At 39.8% G+C, this 18,135-nt stretch overlaps 1 protein-coding gene across 4 annotated transcripts in view; it reads right to left on the bottom strand.

The window, feature by feature from the left end:
- LOC121513254 (NLR family CARD domain-containing protein 3-like) overlaps nt 1-18,135 on the bottom strand; it is a 945,231-nt gene that overhangs the window by 817,946 nt on the left and 109,150 nt on the right. The window lies entirely within an intron of this gene.

Here is an 18,135-nt window from a genome sequence, read left to right on the forward strand (position 1 = left end):
GAGTGTGTTCAGTTCAGCCCGCTCTCATCTGACACCTTCACGTAGCTCAAAGCCAGGCTGATGGCTTCTTTTGGAGTCATGTTTGGGAACGCAGAAGGTAACCCTGATCGTTTTTCCTCCAGCACCACGCTTTTGAAACGTGCCATAGGATATGTCAGCGGCTTACAAGACTTTTCTGGAAACCAAAGAGCCCATTTGCGAAAATGGAGGGCAGATGCAATAGCCACCACATGAAGTGGTTGTATTTCTCTGTGGTCAGAGTTTAAATGAATAGGTTAATGGCCTGTGAGCAATAAACTAAATAAGACTTTTTAAGTCAGCGACACCGTGAACGAAACAGACCAAAATGCACCGTAGTTCTTTGGGAAATTTCACGGAAAGCGTTTTATTTCATCTTCGTGAAACGGCAGAAGGGTTTCCTGGACCACGAAGGCCTACGTGGGTTTATTCAACCCCAGACTGAGAGCCAAATTAGTCCCTATGTGTCCTGACTAAAACCGCCGTTAGCTACCTATCTAGCCTGGTACAGAGGGATAGCATACATTAGCACATTAGCATAGCCAGGGGCTTATTAGTACATTTGAAATTAGACAGTGACACAGCTCATTATTAATACTTATTTAAAAAATGTAGACATGCTCTGATATTTTCTGATAGGCCTACATTCTAACAGGTGATAAAAATAATTAGTTTAATTAGACCGACTGTTAAAAATGCAAGGAAAGGCTTGACAGCAGTTTAGGTATAGCTCTGTGTCTTTATGTATTTGTCCTCAACAGAGAAGTCTGTATGTAAGCTGAAAATACTTTACATGTTAGAAACAGAAACGAGACGTAAACCTCTGCGTTCATGCATCAGATTCTTCATTATTATGTAAAGCACGCGCACACACATTTTATATATGTATATTTATATATCGAAAAATTTCAGGATACACTGACAAATCTATGCCCAGTAGATTTCTAATATAAATTGCTATTTTATATATTTTCATATATATATATATATGTATATATATATATGTGTATATATATATATACATATATATATATGTATTATAAATGTACAAATATAAAATAGTCCTGTGTGTTTTTATGCTCTTGATCAGTGTCAGAGACAGGCCGACTCTCAGGCCTGTAATGTCCAGCACAGGTCTGTCAGCTGGAGTTCTCCTCTCTGGCTGGATCATAGAAAGCAGGTCTGCAGCGCCGCCTATTGGGAGTTAGCAGAACAACACCTGCGTCCACCTCTGATATGTTTGGGGCTCTGACACCCCTGTCAGAGAAACTTTTGACCTATTTCGTGTCAGACTTGTCTAAAAGAATGGTAAAAAAAAACAAATCACTGAAGGAATCACTGTTGTGAAATAAACTAAATAAAAGTTAATAATGATTATAAAGACATAATACACTAATAAAATCAAGAAGGCTGAAAAGCTTCTGAAAAATTGCAAAAAATTTGGGAGAGCTATTAATAAGGACACAGGATCAGCAGAACCTCCCTGTATATTGAATATGATGTAGCAAATGTGTAAGACGTGTGGTACTCATAAGAGCTCAGCCTCTTTAAGTAGGGCTGCAGAAACTCACAGCTCTGCAGGCTTGTGGTTTTCGTTCAGTGAATCACATTCATTGTTTCATTACATCGATGTGCATGACTTCACTTTGAAAACAACGGGCAATTTTGATCCCATAAGATAATATTGTTTGGGAGATTATCTCTCTCTCTCTCTCTCTATATATATATAGAGAGAGAGATATCTCTCTCTCTCTCTCTCTCTCTCTCTCTCTATATATATATATATATATATAAACAGACTAACTGCTTGAAGCCTGGAGAAAATTCCTGATGTTGTTTTGATATGAAAGGGTTTTAGATTCTGTATTCTATTTTCTTTATATGCAGGATTTTATATTCTGGGAGGCTTAGAAGTGCGAGCTGTCAGTCATCATTATCTCTCCAGTTTTTCAGACAAAAGAAAATAATAAAAATGTTGGTTCTTCTTGTTTATGACGCTTATTTTCCGGAATCCAGAATGAAGTTTGAGTTAGGCAACATTTAAAGTAAGTACACCTACATTTAAATTATTTTTTTTTGTCACAACACAGTGTTAATATGAACTCCTAAAATGTGAATTCTCTCTCTGTCTGCTGAAGTATCCACTCAGACACACATCGACAGTTATGCTGTAGCCTCGCGTTGGAGAACATACCTTGAAAATACTCACCTACGGATCCTGGGGAAAGACGGGAGAGCTGCTGGCCTGTTGTGAAGTCTGCCTAGATCTGCTCGTCTTTCTGCTCTGCAGTGTCTCTGTGTGTCTTCATACAGGAAATGAGTCCATACTGTAGGAGCAGGGGGTGGTAAACCTTTCACTTCTACTTACCTGCTGTGGTTTCAAAGCCCCCACATCCTCACCTACACCTTCTTCTTCCTGTCCCAGCAGCAGCTCTCAAGATGGGTGTTTTCATTCAGAGACCCTCCGAGTCGTAGTTTCCCCCACATCTCGCTCTTTTACTAGAAATTGTGCGTTTCTCAAAAGAGGGCTAAGCCCCACTCAGATCATCCAGTAAGAGAGAATCAGAGATTTCTCCACACATAGAAATAAATCATCTAAAGCAAAGAGAACAGTTCAAACTGCTGCAGAGAAATAACATTCTCAATTTCAAGTGTACTTGTTTCTGAAAAATGTTTTTATTGAATTTTGTTCTATAATCCACAGTGCATTTACAGACAGTATGTTGTAGATATGTTTAGTTATTTACCCCGCCTACTCTCTTTCAGACATAACATTAGATGACGGATGTAAAACTCAAGGCCCGGGGGCCAAATCTGGCCCCTGGAACAGTTAAATCCGGCCCACAAGATGATCTCATATTTCTATTCTAAGTGGCCCATCAGTCTGAGGTCTGCAGATTTCCTCAAGTATGAAAATGTAAATTTATCCTCGATGATTTAAGATATCCTTGTTAGGTCATAAAATCAGAAAAAGTAAGGAGTAAAACTATTTAGAAAAGAAGTCAGGAATGTGGGAAAGAAATTAATTTGTGTTTTAATTTCACATTTTCAAATTAGCATCTCACAATTAGGACTCAAACTTAAGATTTTGACTTTTTATTTCATACTTTTAGCATTTCAACTCATAATTCTGACTTGTCATATAATATTTTGAGCTTTGAGATTCATAATTCTAATTTTTAAGTGATATTTTGACCTTTTTAACCAGTTATTTAGTATTTTACCTCGTATTTTTAACTCCGAACTTTGACTTCTTAATCCCATAGTTTGACCTTTCAGACTCACAATTTAAAATTTTGAATCATATTTTGACTTTTAATTTCATGATTTTGACTTTATTTCTAATATATTTGCCATTAAAAAAAATTATTTTCAATTTCATGTTTTGACCTTGTTGAATGGATAAATTTACTTTTTTCAGATTGTAAGCCTTTAAACTTATCTTTTTAACTTTTAAATGTAAAAATCGTTTATCATCAGTGCTATTCGTTTTATAATATTACTGGTGAAATGAGGTTGACAGTTTCTGTTTAAAAGGTGACCCTGTTAGACTCTCGGGTTAGACCTGAATCCAGAATCCGGCCCCTGCTTTGATTGAGTTAGACACACCTGCATTAGATATCCTCTTTCAAATGTTAATTTTCAAGAAAAAAAAAATACCCGTACATGCATACACACATACATATATGCCATGTACTGTATAAACCATAATCTAAAGATTCAAATCCTGTTCCATCTTGTCTAGGAATATCACTTTATTTCTCTAGGTATTATCTTTTTCTCAGTCTCCCTCCTGTCAAAGCTCTCCAGGGTCACCATTTTTCATAAATTTCTCAAATTAAAGTCTACATAATTACTATTAGAGGGTTTTATTTTGTGAATGGAGTAGTGCCATGTAACCACTTGGCTTTGGTTTATTTGTAACTATTTTTCTCACTGCACTTTAAGTTTTCTTTAAAAGGTTTTAGAATGATTTAAAGAAGATACAGCTATTGAGATAAATGTAAGCAGTCAGTTAAGCTTTATTTCTATAGCACATTTCACATACAGAGCAACACAGTGAGCTTTACACACAGTAAATCTATTTTTCTCACAGTTCCAATCCTGATAAATGTCATCTCCTCAAAGAGTGGGCCTGGCCTTGCTCTTTTTTATTATCTACAAAGACTCAACATTAATAAATTAGGGATACACAATATTATAGGCATAAAAAAATAAGATTTAAAAAATTAGATATATACTAGGGCTGAACAACTTTGGAAAATAATCTAATTGCGACCCCCCCCCCCCCCCAATATTGCAATTTGAAATGCGATTATTCCTTAACTTTCTTTATTCCTAAACAAGGGCTGAACAATTCTTTAACACTACAACTGCCAATGGGTAAAATTTACCCCAGGCTGTTCTTTAATTGTATCTTACTTGATGTATTCACTGTTTTAAAAACTGTCAGTTTTTGACTTTAACTAAAAGCTTGTTAAATAGCACCTGGTGTCATACAAAAGAATCTTTGTCTGAACCTAATTTTTTTTAATGGACATTTATATCTACAACCACCATGCAGGTCAAATTTACCCCATAAAAAAGCCTTGATTGTCCCACTGTTTTATGTCACACCAACAATAAATGCATGCCCCAATGGAAATACCATCTCTCTAATGCAGCAACGCCTAAAAAAAGACATTTACCACTGTTAAATATCTAAAGGTAATCTCAGTGCTTCTAGTGAAGAAGAATCCAGTGATGAGGAAGTTTCAGGATGAGCAATCAGTTCAAAAGATGATTTTCTAGGTGACGGATCATCTTCCAACAGTGATCTGGTTCGCTGTCTGTGGTTAATAAGCTGTTCAATGTCAGTGGTTAACTAACAGTCCTTGATCAGCGCTATTGATGAAAATCAAGGCACTTTAATGACAGGTAAATTTGACCCGTTGGCTGTTTTAGGTATGTAGAGGTCCACGGCGGTTCTAGTGTTAAAAATACTGCATCCTGAGGATTTTGACCTGTATTGCCAATTGGATCTGAATTATTGCATTGAAGGATTTTTATCATTCTCATATTTAATAAGAAAAACGTAAAAAAAAATGAAGAAAGTAGGATTTTTTGTAGACTATTCTAAAAAATGGTACTTAAATGATTGCATGATATGTCATGCATAACATCTCTGCTGCAAAAAAAAGTTTAAACCTGGTATTTCACACAAATTTCAGGTCAAAGAAATATTGCACCTTTTGCAATTTAAAAATTGCGGCAGGCCGTATTGCGATTTCATCTAATTTTTGATGAATTTCCCAGCCCTAATATTCACAGACGTCACCATAGGGGCATTTCAAGCATGTCAGTTTTTCCATTAAAAACACATTTTTAAGACACGACCTCATAAAATGTGCTGAACTTTTTATCATTTCCTACACTGTTACAGTATCACTGAGGATTATGCTTGTGAAATGATGGTGTTGTTTTTAGGTTGAATTTGTGCAGGATATATTTAAAATTTAAGAATTTAAAGATGTGTAGGCTATTAACTGAAGTGACAAATATTTCTACCTGTTGAGAAACTGACACAATTTTTAAACTGCTCTATAACCTGACAGAAATGACTGTTTTTAAAACCGTCTCCTCTGCAGAACTATAACTGAGTCTGTTACACTTTATTGTACAAGATTGCCCCCAATTGGTTCCCCCTGAAATTACTGGTGCAGCAGTTTTTCATGGTGCATCATTTTCAGTTGAATCATAGCGTGATGATAGGAACATTATCGTCACTTGTCAAAGGAAAATTATGAATGTTAATGTTATTAGCATGTGACTCCTCGGTGCTCCAGTTAATGCCTCATTCAAATTAAAGAAAGCTCTTCTTCTCTTTTCAGAATAGATATATATAATTCTTAGTTCTGTACATCAGGGGAATGAGCCTCATTAAGTGTTTGAGTAAGAAGAGGAGAGCTGAGAGTTTGAAACTCTGCATTCCTGTGATCTCCAACATGATCTCTCCACCATCTGCTGTCCATTGCCACTATCCTCGCTGGTCTGCTGCCATCTGTTAAACAGCGCTCGGCACCTTTGCGTGACCAAATGCCTTTGCTCTCTGCAACGTCATCCACTTTGCCAGAGAGGCATGGAGAAGAAAACCGCCATAATATCGTGCTCCTCAACCAATAAAACCCACCAGTTAATACTGCTCAAGCTCAGCACCAAATCTCATTTGTCAGCAAATAGCTTTCCCTGTCTGCAGCGGCCAAGAGCTTCTGTGCCGCCCCTCTCCTACGACGGGACATCTTCACTTGTTCTCAGAGGTGGAAAAGGTACAAAACTGTCATACTTCAGGTAAAAATACAGTTAATTTAGTTAGAATTGACTAAATAAGAGTAATAACACATCTACTCAAGTAGAAATGATTCATTTTCCTTTGGCAGCCATGGGGGTTGTATGGTTAAATATGATCTTTCCCTGATGTACAACAAGAGATCTTCAACCAGGTTGTCAAAGAAAAACTTTTAAATAAAGGATTATGTTTTTAATGTAGAGTTATTCCCTCTCTGACTGAAGGCATGGACCTTCTTGTTTAGACTTTTAATTTTTAGTTCTTTTTTTTTACTCAGTAAAAAGTGGAGCGTTAATCTCTCAGTGTTATGTTGATTTAACTCCCAAAGTGTGATTTTAACTCCATCCTGAGTTAAATGGTCATCAGTGTTGGAGTTTTTTTTTACAGTGTCGATCTATTCAACTCTGCAGAGTCAAATGATCTAAGCTCCGCCTACTGCCATTTCAAATCTGTATCATTTTCCCATGATGCCCTCAGACAGAGTTTATATGCGCTTTAGATGTCTTGAATTGTGTTTAGATGATGTCTGTTGTGGGGTTTCTTTACTCAAGTTTCTGCTGGATTTTTGTTGCTTTTAAAATTTTTAAACTTTTACACCATGAGTGAAATTGTTCACAGAGTTAGTTTCTTCCTGCCTGTGGCTGTTGAGCTTGTAGTGATGGCATAAACATTATCGAGTTTTCAGACCCCTCTAGTGACTCTTTTTCTAAAAAAGTGACTGGCGATAAATCTAGTGACTTTTTCTGGTGTTACTGGAGGCTTTTGGAGACTCTGATGTGAAAGCACACATCGTTGTTGCTCCTCTCAGTGAGCAGTGGGTGCTGCCGTGGGCCCCTCCTTGTCCCAAAGCCCAGTCGCCCAGTCCTCACACAGCAGTCCCCCTCAGCTGCAGTTGGAGCAGGAGACTGCAGTTTTTTCTGTTGTCTCTTTTTGGTCCATTTAGATTGTTAATGAGGACTGTATACAAAAAAACCCCCAAACATTATAAACGTTATGGTTAAAAATGTTGATGTTTCACTGGGATTTGTTGTAGGCTTTTAAGTGGACCATAAGTTTTAAAACTAAACCAAATGTAAGAAAATGAAACTTCTAAGAAAAATAGAAAAATAAACTAAAAATAAAAATAAAAGTAACTCTGCTGGAGTATCACTGGAGTCATTTTTGCCGTCTCAAGCCCAGATAAAGGAGGAGGGTTGAATTGTGACATAATAAAAACAAGAATCGACAGAAGCAAGTTCATTTGTAGTTCTACACAGTGAGGGTCTTTTTACTCACTTTTTGTCTCTCATGAAGTTTTTCCTCTCTCCTACAGCGTCCATTACAATTAAATGCATACAGATAATTATGCAAATTAGGTGATGATGTCATTTAGCCACTTCTGGTGACTTTCAGGACAGCCAATAGCTACTGTCCTTCCTGAGGAGTTGGCAACACTGAGTGATGGGAACCCCAGCTCTTTTCAGAGATGTGGATCATTGGCTCTGGTCAGCAAAAAGAGTCGACTCTTTCGGCTCCTCAATCAGGCACATTTGGCTTCATTTGACCTGCTAGTTTGAGCAGTGTTATAACATATGATTACTATTTGGGCAGGTATGTTACTCCAACTATGCTCAACTTTTACACACACCTGACAGAAGACATTAACGATGCACCATGAAACACAAGTCCTTAATGCACGGCATGCCAAGAGGAGAGAAGACCATCCCTACTAATCAGTCCAAGGTCTCAGGCGCGCTGGAGCCTGTCTGCTCTGACTTTGTCAAAATAGACCAGCATATTTTTTTTTAATGAAAAAATCATGAGTAGAAACATAATGTATGGTGGCATAGAGTCGTCCTTAAAGATAAAAAAATAAAGAAGATCTGTGAAAAGTGAAATTAACTAAAAAACTAAACAAAAAAAAAGTTTTTCTCCTTTTCTTCTTTATTATCATTATAATTTCTTTGTGGTCCTAATATGCCGTAGTAATAGTTTGTACTGAGATCTTTTTTTAAGATCAGTGTCTGGCCTAGTATGTTGGGATTTTGTCAATAAAAACAATTAAAACTGGTGTTTACTTTAACCGAGTGGGTCCAGGGGGGCTTAGCTTTTCTACGAGTACGGGGGGCCCTAAGGAAAAAAGGTTGGGAACCAATGCTTCAGAGGATGTAAGCCTAAATGTCGAACATAACCTGGCCCTGACTTTAAGGATCTTGTGAGGACGGTGGTGATCTAGCAGGTAAAAAGAGAGCCAGCTTTGTAACCCTGAATACTGACCTTAGGCTTCCCCTTTACTTCTCATCTCTTTTCTGCCTATGTACTCTCTTCCAGTCGTACTACAGTACCTCTGCTTACATGGCATCACATTCATACTGTCTGTGCGTTGAAATGGCTTTTTGGCAGAGAGAAACTTGCTAAATGATTTCAGCTCTGGCTGAGATGTCATTAATTAGCTAGAGCAGATTAGAAACTAAGGAAAGTGCACGTCTGCTGGGAAGTCGTCCCAGAGGTTTTTAGCAGCCAGAGGTCCTGATTGTAATATTGTCGAGCTCTGCTCCAGTTTTTAAATAGAAAACTATTTCCTGGCTTTTTTTTTTCCCCTGCGTGTAAGTCTGGCACATCACACCGAGAGAAGTAATGATGTGAAATCACACAGGATGAATGTCAGTGTGTAGCTTTTTATGTTGGAAACGACTGGGCTGATTCATTCCTGTCACAGCGGCATCACTAAAACTCTAAATCCAGACCTGTCTGTGCCACCTCCATGTCCACTATGTTACCATCAAACCTCTCCAGTCCTTCCTGACACCATCCCAGGTGTTCAGTGGCTGCTGGCACTCTCTAAATATATCCTTTATAAATGTGATGACATGCTGTACTACTGTGCTGATTTATTCTTCCTAGCGGATGCCGTCATTTACTCTTACTGACAGTCAGACAGTCTCAGAGTCATACACTTGATTTATATTTCACAAACGTGCAGATGCAGAAGGTCTTCCCTCCCATTAACAAAGCGGCTCCTTAAACACTCACCACTCACCCTAACAGGTTGTGTCCTTTTGCTCTGATCACCTCAAACTCTTGGTTCCTCACTTTTAGTCAGTCGAGCTTCTTTAGACTGAGGCAGCAGCAGAGAGGCAGACTAGATCTGTCCCCTCACTTCTCTGGACTGCTTATTGTTTGCTTTAGATTTAGTAGAAGCTAAACTACAAGTTTTTAAATCTACTCAGGTAAAAGTAGATCACTTTAATTTTACTCAGTACTGAATAGCTGCTTTAGATACCAGGGAAATATGATGCTTCCATAAAGGGGACATATTTTAACCCTTTAAGAGAAGTTTATATTGTTCTCAGAGGTCCCTAAAACCTGCCTGTGAAGTTTGTTGCTGAAAAAACACTCCAGTATTGGATTTTGCTCGTCTAAAAACCCCTCTGTTTCAGCCCTGCTCAGAACGAGCTGTTTCTGTGTGTCTTTAAATATTAATGAGCTGTCTGACTCCGCCCTAACCACAACCCTCTCAGGATATGGGTGTAGCTGTCCTGATCAATCAGGAGAGGAGGGCGGAACTTTCGTCCAAGCAGGGAGGGCCAACCGAGCTAGGGGGTGGGGCTAACTCCCCACATGACATAATGAGGGGAAAATCTGCCATCTGCTTGTTTCAGCACACATTTTCTGAAGGGGGGGGTCTGATTCTTGGGGTACATATTTTTGTTAAAAAAGCCTGAAAAAGTGTATTTTCCATAATATGTGACCTTTAATTTGCAGGAACAACAACAGAGTCTGAATCTCTAACCAGGATGGTTGTTTTAACGTCTGACTAAACCAAAAGCAAAAAGCAAGGTGGGAATAACTACATGATTCAATGACCTTAGACCTTGTCCTTTCACCTCAAAAGCCTTACAGACCCTCTCCTGGACTGCCTGCAGCTCACCTACAGAGCCAACAGATCTGCCAACCACACTGTCAACCCTGCACATCATCCTTTAGCATCTGGGCTCGGCAGGAACCTACGCCCGGATCCTGTGTGGATTTCTGCAGGACAAGCTCTTACAGTGAAACCTGCAGGTGGATCACAGTCTTCCTGTCCGATAGGAAGCAGCAAGTGAAGCTGGGGGAACAGGTCTCTGACAGCATCGTCTCCCTTCAAGGCTGCGTTCTTTCTCCTCTGCTCTTCTCCTCCTCTAAGCTCCTCAAGGTCACAGATGACACCACCCTCATCAGACTAGGGACAGTCCGCCTACAGGTGGGAGGTGGACCGTCAGGTGACCTGGTGAGGTCAGAACAACCTGGAGCTTCATGCTCTGGGAAGGACGCTGCCCCTATAACTCTCTTTAACCTCACCTTAAAGTTTATTTACTCAGTATTTAATGCTTTTTATTTTCAAATGTAGTAGAGTAAAATACTTCCATAAAAATACGTAAGTGCACTGAATCAGAGAGCAGGGCTTATTTATCACGGAGGTCTGGAGAGTGTTCAGAAACCTCTTTTACAATAAGAGCACGCTCAGAGTTTTTCTATTTATATGACGGCTTCTAACAGAGTTGAGGCTGTTTACCACATATGCAGTGGGAGTGGGGTTGGGGTGGGGGTTACTGGTTGCACTGCTTCCTTAAACTGTTCCTGGGGAGGTCCCAATGACCTGTTTAATACCCACATTGTTGCTCTGTCATAAATCCAGGGGGGCTAAAGTCATAGCTTTAGTATTTGTTTGAAGTGGAAGGAGAGTGTTCTCTGGGGGCACTGCTATGTGAATATTGTGTGCAACTGTTCCTGATGGGACTAGAAATATGGAGAAAAACAGGCTACTTGGTCTTTACATTGACTTTAAATTGGTTCCCAGGTTCTGGTAAAATGCTTGCTGTACCAGGGAAGAAAGAAAACCACATTCTTGTCTTATTTTTGGATGGAAACAGTCCAATCGCCGGTGTTTGAATGCTGTAATTGGACGTACAGGGGCTTGCAGAGAGGGGTGTGATGCACTGTTAAGACTATACACGATTCTCACCTCCATAAAGGCTCAAATCCTGGTCCTTCCAGACACTGCTGCTGCTTTAAAATGTCCTGAATGAGACGTGAAGATGCATGTAAGAGTGCAGCAGTGTTTCAGTGGAGATAGTAGTTTCTTAAAGCCCTTTGACACTAAAAAATCTTTACATGTGCAGATTGCATCAGAGTGATGAAATCCAGTTCAAGGATTATGTTTTATAAAAGTTAAAGGGGCCCTGGGGCCGGTCTGGGGAGCACATAATCTCAGTCAGAGTTGAGCTGGATGAACTCAGGCTTTATTATTAAACACCTATGAGAGAGCCGGGACTTTATGGGGGTTCTTGCACATTTAACTGAACGCTCCCTGGTGCCTCTTATCACACGTCCTCGCAGTTTGGGCATGAAATTAAAATGCTTCGAGAGATTTCTTTTATAACAAGTTTGAAATGCCTAAATTGTTCTGCACTGACATGAGAGATCTTTGAATGAGAATATTTGAACACTGTTTAAATGTGCAGCCACTTTAGCTTTCTTTCACTGAGTGGGTTTCATCTTTGAGAAGAGAGAATAATAAAAGAGGGAAACTTTCAGCACCGTGAACAACTGAGAATTGGCTTTAAACAGACGTAGTATTCATCTCACATCCTCGCTTTCTTCCACTGCTTCTGTGCCTCCATTAAGCTGATATCATCACATACAGGGATATTTGTATTAACCACAATAGACGCCCTGCATCAACAGTAAATCATGCTATGGTTTGCAGCGGGGGTTCTCAGCGTTGGTGTTTGGACCTCATGTGGGTCACGAGACACTGAGTGGGGGTCTCCACAAACCTTAAAAACACTAAGAACACTTTTGAATTACACTGTTGCCACTTTACACCAACTTGCCTAACTTTAACCCGTTTATATCACTTTTTCCCACCAATTTGGCCCATTTTAACACATTTGCAACTTAAAACCCATTTTTGTCATTTTTAAATCCTTTCCACCACTTTTATCTGCCTGTTTTTGCCACTTCTAAACCAAATGTTCTAACTCTCTGCCTATTGTTGGCTCTGTTGACACATTATTCCCACTATTAACCCCTTTTACCACTTTTAAGTCACATTTTACAATTTGACATGCTAGTTTTTTCCCTTTTCTGCCTCTGCTAACCCTTTTTTGCCAGTTTATATCAGTTTTCATCCCATTTCACCAAATTTCCTCCTATTTTTGCCACTTTAAGGCCATTTCAGCCACTTTTTAATCCCCCTTTTACCACTTAATATGCCCATTTTTTGCCACACACATTTTTGCCATTTTTTATTATTTTTTGCTACTTTCTTTCAAATTTTTGGCATTTGTAAGCCATTTCTGCTACTTTTAAAATCTAATTTCACCACCTTTCCCACCATTTTTTTTGCCATTATTAACCCATTTTAGCTTTTTTTTTTTTTACATTTTCAAGAGGGCTACTTACTACACAAATTAAAATGTGTCTCTTTGATAAGGATGGTTTTTATTGAGGTAAAATCTAACATATCACAGCTTAACTTTACAATGGACCATGATTTTGCTGGCCCCCAGTCTGGCCAGGCTCCAGAAAGCTCTCCCATTTATCCCCCTAATGGGCGGCCTTGTCTGCACCTGACTATTCTTGAATGTTCATGGCTGTTCAACCACCTTCAGGTACAGTGGGGATCTCTGGCACCTTTATTATGGGGGTCATGGGCTGGAAAGGTTGAGAACCCCTGGTTTACAGGATGTACCATAATAGTCTATCTATTTTAAATCTGTCTTAAATTCATCCAAACTCAGAAACAAAGACAAAAACAAATTGTCTAAGAATAGTCCAGCCTTTAACAGAACTTCTCTGGTATAAATGAAGCTCTTTTCTACAGTATTTTCTTTACCCATTTCCTTTTATGATCTCAGAAGCTGCTCTCAGAATTTAAAATGTCTCAGAGCATGCAGCAAATAAATAATCTGGATATATAGACATACCAAGAGGAAACGGGCAATTTCCATCAAGAAAAACCCAGAATAGGTGTAAAAGAAGACCTCAGTCTCAACTGCAACGCCTGGCTAGCTTAAAAGCCAACAACAACTGCCAGTTATTGCTACAGAACACTGCCTGATCAACAGGAGACTACTGAATCCTACCTCCTGAGGTAACATGGGGTGGCATGTACTGACGCTGCAGCCCGGCGCTCCATCTCTAGCAGCAAAACAAAGCCGTATACTTATGCCAGAACTGACAGTGTGTCCACAGAGTTTACATCTTTCCTGACGGGGACTCGGGGCAAACAAGCCGGGCTGCAGGCTAGGCTAAGAGCAGCCCCACACAAACCTGACGTACTGAGCTTCTTTGTCCCGAGTGGCTGCTTCCTCCCCAGCAGGATGGACGACGTGAGGCTGCTGATTTCTAACCACCACTTGGACCACTGTGTTTGCTGCTACAGGGGTGGCCGCTAAACATAATTTCTTTGTGATTTTACAATGCAATGACAATAAACGACTATCAATGGTTTAATAAGACAGAGTTAGTCAAAGTAAAGTTGGACTTTTAGAGCTCATTAGCATATTAATCCTAACCTGGCACGCCAAATGGATTTGTTTCACACATCCATCTGGTAAACCTCTCATACAGAGCGTTTGGGAAAGGGCAGAGCCTTTGAAAAAAACTCAGAGGGTGATTGGATGAATGTTCTGTCCTACCGAAAAGTAAACTCCATAGAGAACTGCATAACGTGAACCGTGGCGACTGTAGACATGTCAGTACACGACTTTCGTCTTTTTTTAAAAGAAAACAACTCACTGCTGTTCTTTGTTCTTTAAACAAAGAAATGTCGTCCAGTTCTGATAAAACTGGCGCTCTAGCAGCATCCACGCTAATGTCTTCCGCCATAACTGCACCTGTCTCTTGTTGCTGCTTGCTTACATCACAACCCCACCGCGCCTGAAAGTACTGCCCCTCGTCGCTGATTGGTCCTGTCACTTTCTAACCGGCCCAAACAGTTCAGATGGGAGCTTTGCAAGCTTTCCATCAGATGGAAAGGACAATAGTCCAGTCTAATAATCTCATCGCTGTAACTGTAGAACAGCTCAGCGGTGCACAGATCATGACTTATCCTTCACACAGGGTTTGTCTTTGTTTCCAGCGGGTTTCTAAAGGAAAATGAGACTTTCTGCTTTAGTTTTCATAAATATCTGTCTATATATCGGTCTGAAGTCATTCTTGTAATAGAAAACTTCAGATCCTTTCTGACTGAATTCACAGCATGCATTTTACTCTAATGTGAACTGAATATGATCAGTGTTAGATAGCAGGGGTCACACTGGGTTAAAAGAGCCCCTCTGGATAGACAGGTCGGGACTAGTAAACCTGAAGTCCAGGAGCCCAAGCTCTGTGTGTTTACCTTGCTGCTTTAGATGTGATGTCACCACATTGTAAAAAGATACAGTTCTCTACGGCCCACCTTTGTTTTCCTGTCTGACAGAATAAACCTGCAGAGAGCATGGAGGAAAGGGACGGCCCGTTACTGGAGGGTAGTGAAAAGGAGCTCCTGTGGTGCATGGTGATCCAGGATCTTGAAGTAGGCTGCAGGGATCCATAATTGTCCAGGTGCTGCTAGGTCCGAGCCTCCGTCAGCCAAACTCTGCTCACTGGAAAAAAGAAGTCTAGATCCCAGCCTTCCCTGCCCCTAATCCCTTTATTATGTACAGCAGGGGTTCTCAACCTTGGGGTTGGGACCCCATTGGGGGTCGTGAGACACTGAGAGGGGGGTCTCCGAATGTCTTAAAAAACTAAGAACATTTTTAAACAACACTGTTGCCACTTTACACCAACTTCTCCGAATTTTAAACAGTTTTCATCACTTTTCCCACCAACTTTAACACATTTTTGCCACTTAAAACCATTTTTTTGGTCCATTTTAAACCCTTTCAGCCTTTTTTTCTCTGTTGTCCCATTATTGCCAATATTGACCCTCTTTACAACTTTTAACGCCACATTTCTCAATTTGATATACCCATTATTTGCCATGTTAACCCAGTTCTGCCTATTTCTGCCTCAGCTAACCCTTTGTTGCCAGTTTATAGAAATTTTTCATCCCATTTCACCAAATTTCCACCTATTTTTCCCACTTTGACGCCATTTCAGCCACTTTTTAATCCCCTTTTACCATCTTAAATGCCCCTTTTTGCCACTCTTACCCATTTTTTGCCACTTTTATGTAATTTTTGGCATTTCTAACCCATTTCTGCTACTTTTAAAATCCAATTTCACCACCTTTCCCACCATTTTTTGCCATTATTAACCAATTTTTAGCTGTATTTAATGTATTTAAATTCTGTTTTTAACAAAAGGATTGACATTTTTTAGAGGGCTTCTTACTACACAAATGATTTAAAACAGGTAAAATCTAAAATACCACAGCTTAACTTTACAATGGACCAGGATTTTGGCTGGGCCCCAGAAACCTCTCCCATTTTTCCCCCTCCATGGATGGCCTTGTCTTAGGGACATCCATATTTTATATTTAACCCAAAAAATAGCCAGTCTTATCAAGTCAATAACATTTTTCTATTCTTTTGTGTTGTAGTATAAAGTCTTCTTAAAAATGTAAATCTCTTTTATTTGAAACAGAAATAAAATGGTAGAAATTGGTGGAAAGGTGGTTAAATGTGATTTTGAAAGCAGTAGAAATGGGTTAGAAGTGGCAAAAAATAGATAAAAGTGGCAAAAAATATGCAAAAAGTTGCTAATCTGGATAAAAGAGGCAAACGGGCTTAACTAGTGGTCAAAGGGGATTTAAAAGTGTTCAAAATGGGTTTAAAGTGGCAAAAATGGGTGGAAAAGATGTTGAAATGGGATGAAAACTGGCAAAACTGGGTTTCATGGAGGCATGAAAAAAGCAGAAATACCAAATTTAATTCGGTTAAAAGATAGGCAAAAATTTGTGTAAAAGTGGTCCAAAATGGTTGATACAGGCAATAATGGGTCAGCAGAGACAACACTAGAAAGAAAGTGACAAGAATCTGCAAAAACCAGCAGAAAAAAGTGGTGGAGAGGTTTTAAAATAGACTAAAACCAGTATAAGTGGTAAAAATGTGTTAAAATGGGCAAAATTGGTGGGAAAAGTGATGAAAGCCCATTAATATTTGGCAGAATTGGTTTAAAGTGGTAAATGTGTAATTAGAAAACATTCTTAATTTTTTTAAGGCATCTGGAGACCCCCTCTTACTGTCTGGTGACCCCCAGAGAGGTCCCAACCTCGACGTTGAGAACCCCTGGCTTAGACGGTGGTGTAGTCACCAGACTGGGTGTGTTGGGGGTCCTGGTCTACACTTGAAGTGTAAGATGAGCTAGGATATTCCAGCCAAGCTGCAAAGGAAGGAATTGGACAATCTGGATCTCCAGAAACTGAAGAAATCACAGCCTTTCAGAAGTTTCCCTCATGTTCTCCATCCTCATGCTAATAATAACAGCTTCAACAGTTTCTGCTGCAAACATCTTTCTATTGATGATAATAATAATAGATGTTTGAGCCTCTTTGTCAGCTTCCCTGAGCAGACCTGTGCTATCTCGCTGTGTCGCTCCCTCCTTCGGTTTAACTTGTGCATGGTTCCTTGCCACAGACTTTTATTAGCTTTTCCCTAGCCTCAAAGAACTTGGCCCTGGCTGGTCCTCCCAGGCACTTTCCCACTAATGAAGTGCACATTCGGCTGAAGCGCTTGGCTGAGTTTCGTTCTTTGGAAATCCCTTAATGGGAATTTCCCCTTCTTCAATGCATCCCAGTCCGCCTCGGTTTCTGTCACTGCCACTCCGACTTGAGTGAATTCCCTCCTGAACACCCAGGGGACGTTTAAACCTTCTAACATCATTTGCCACTGTTGCATTGGTTGGCCGGGTAACAAGCTGGATAACTTGATAAAGGGATAACTTGGGATAAGATTTACAGGCTTGTGCTTTGAGTGACACTGGTAAGTGAACTGTGAGGGGAAACACTAAAACAACACCTGTAACCACACAACTCAGGAAAGTAACGGTGCTAACTTCTTTGTCAGGTCGAGCTGATGGAGATTCTGCATTCTGGTGCATCACTGGGAAATAACCCTGGAATGATTTTCCTGCACAGATAACAGTGTGAACCCAACCAAAGTTCTGTTTCTGCATTTTAGGAGGAGAATCCTCCAGGAGATTTAGAAAAACTCTAAAGACGAAGATGGTGTGAATCTGTGTGTCTGGTTGGATATTTGACGGTAAGCGCTGATCCCACAGGGCCGTCCCCTTTCTTGTGGTCTACATAATGAAAACAGGTCTGATAAACTTCCTGTCCACACTCATTTTATTGGTTGAACCTTTCTGATGAAAATGAACATTTCTGGGACTGGCAACGGAAAAAGAGAACTATAAATACGGCACACAGTTTTCCAGTTAACACACAACAAATGACTGAGCAGGAAACCCCAGTAGTGAGTATTTTAAAAAAGCACTCCACCGCTGACAGAGAGGAAATACTCATTAAATTCTCTGTATGAACATTATTTTTCTCTTCCATTAAAATTATGTGATTTGGGCACTTAGGGCTCACTGAGGAATCAAACTTTTCCTCCTACTGCAGTAACTTTGCTGCACCTGTCTTTTTGAACCTTTACGTCTCTTTTTGGATATTTAATAGAAAATCTAAGACGGCCGTTTTTCCTCGGAGCCCCCCCCAACATGTACCTAAGAAAAACAGACCCCCCCCACCCCCACCCCACCCCAGGACCCAAGAGAGATGAAAAAGTGACTCACTGCCACCAAAACCAACATAGATTTTAACCCTTTAAAACCTATGGGAT

The sequence above is a fragment of the Cheilinus undulatus genome, linkage group 8 (assembly GCF_018320785.1).
Source record: "Cheilinus undulatus linkage group 8, ASM1832078v1, whole genome shotgun sequence".
NCBI lineage: Eukaryota > Metazoa > Chordata > Actinopteri > Labriformes > Labridae > Cheilinus > Cheilinus undulatus.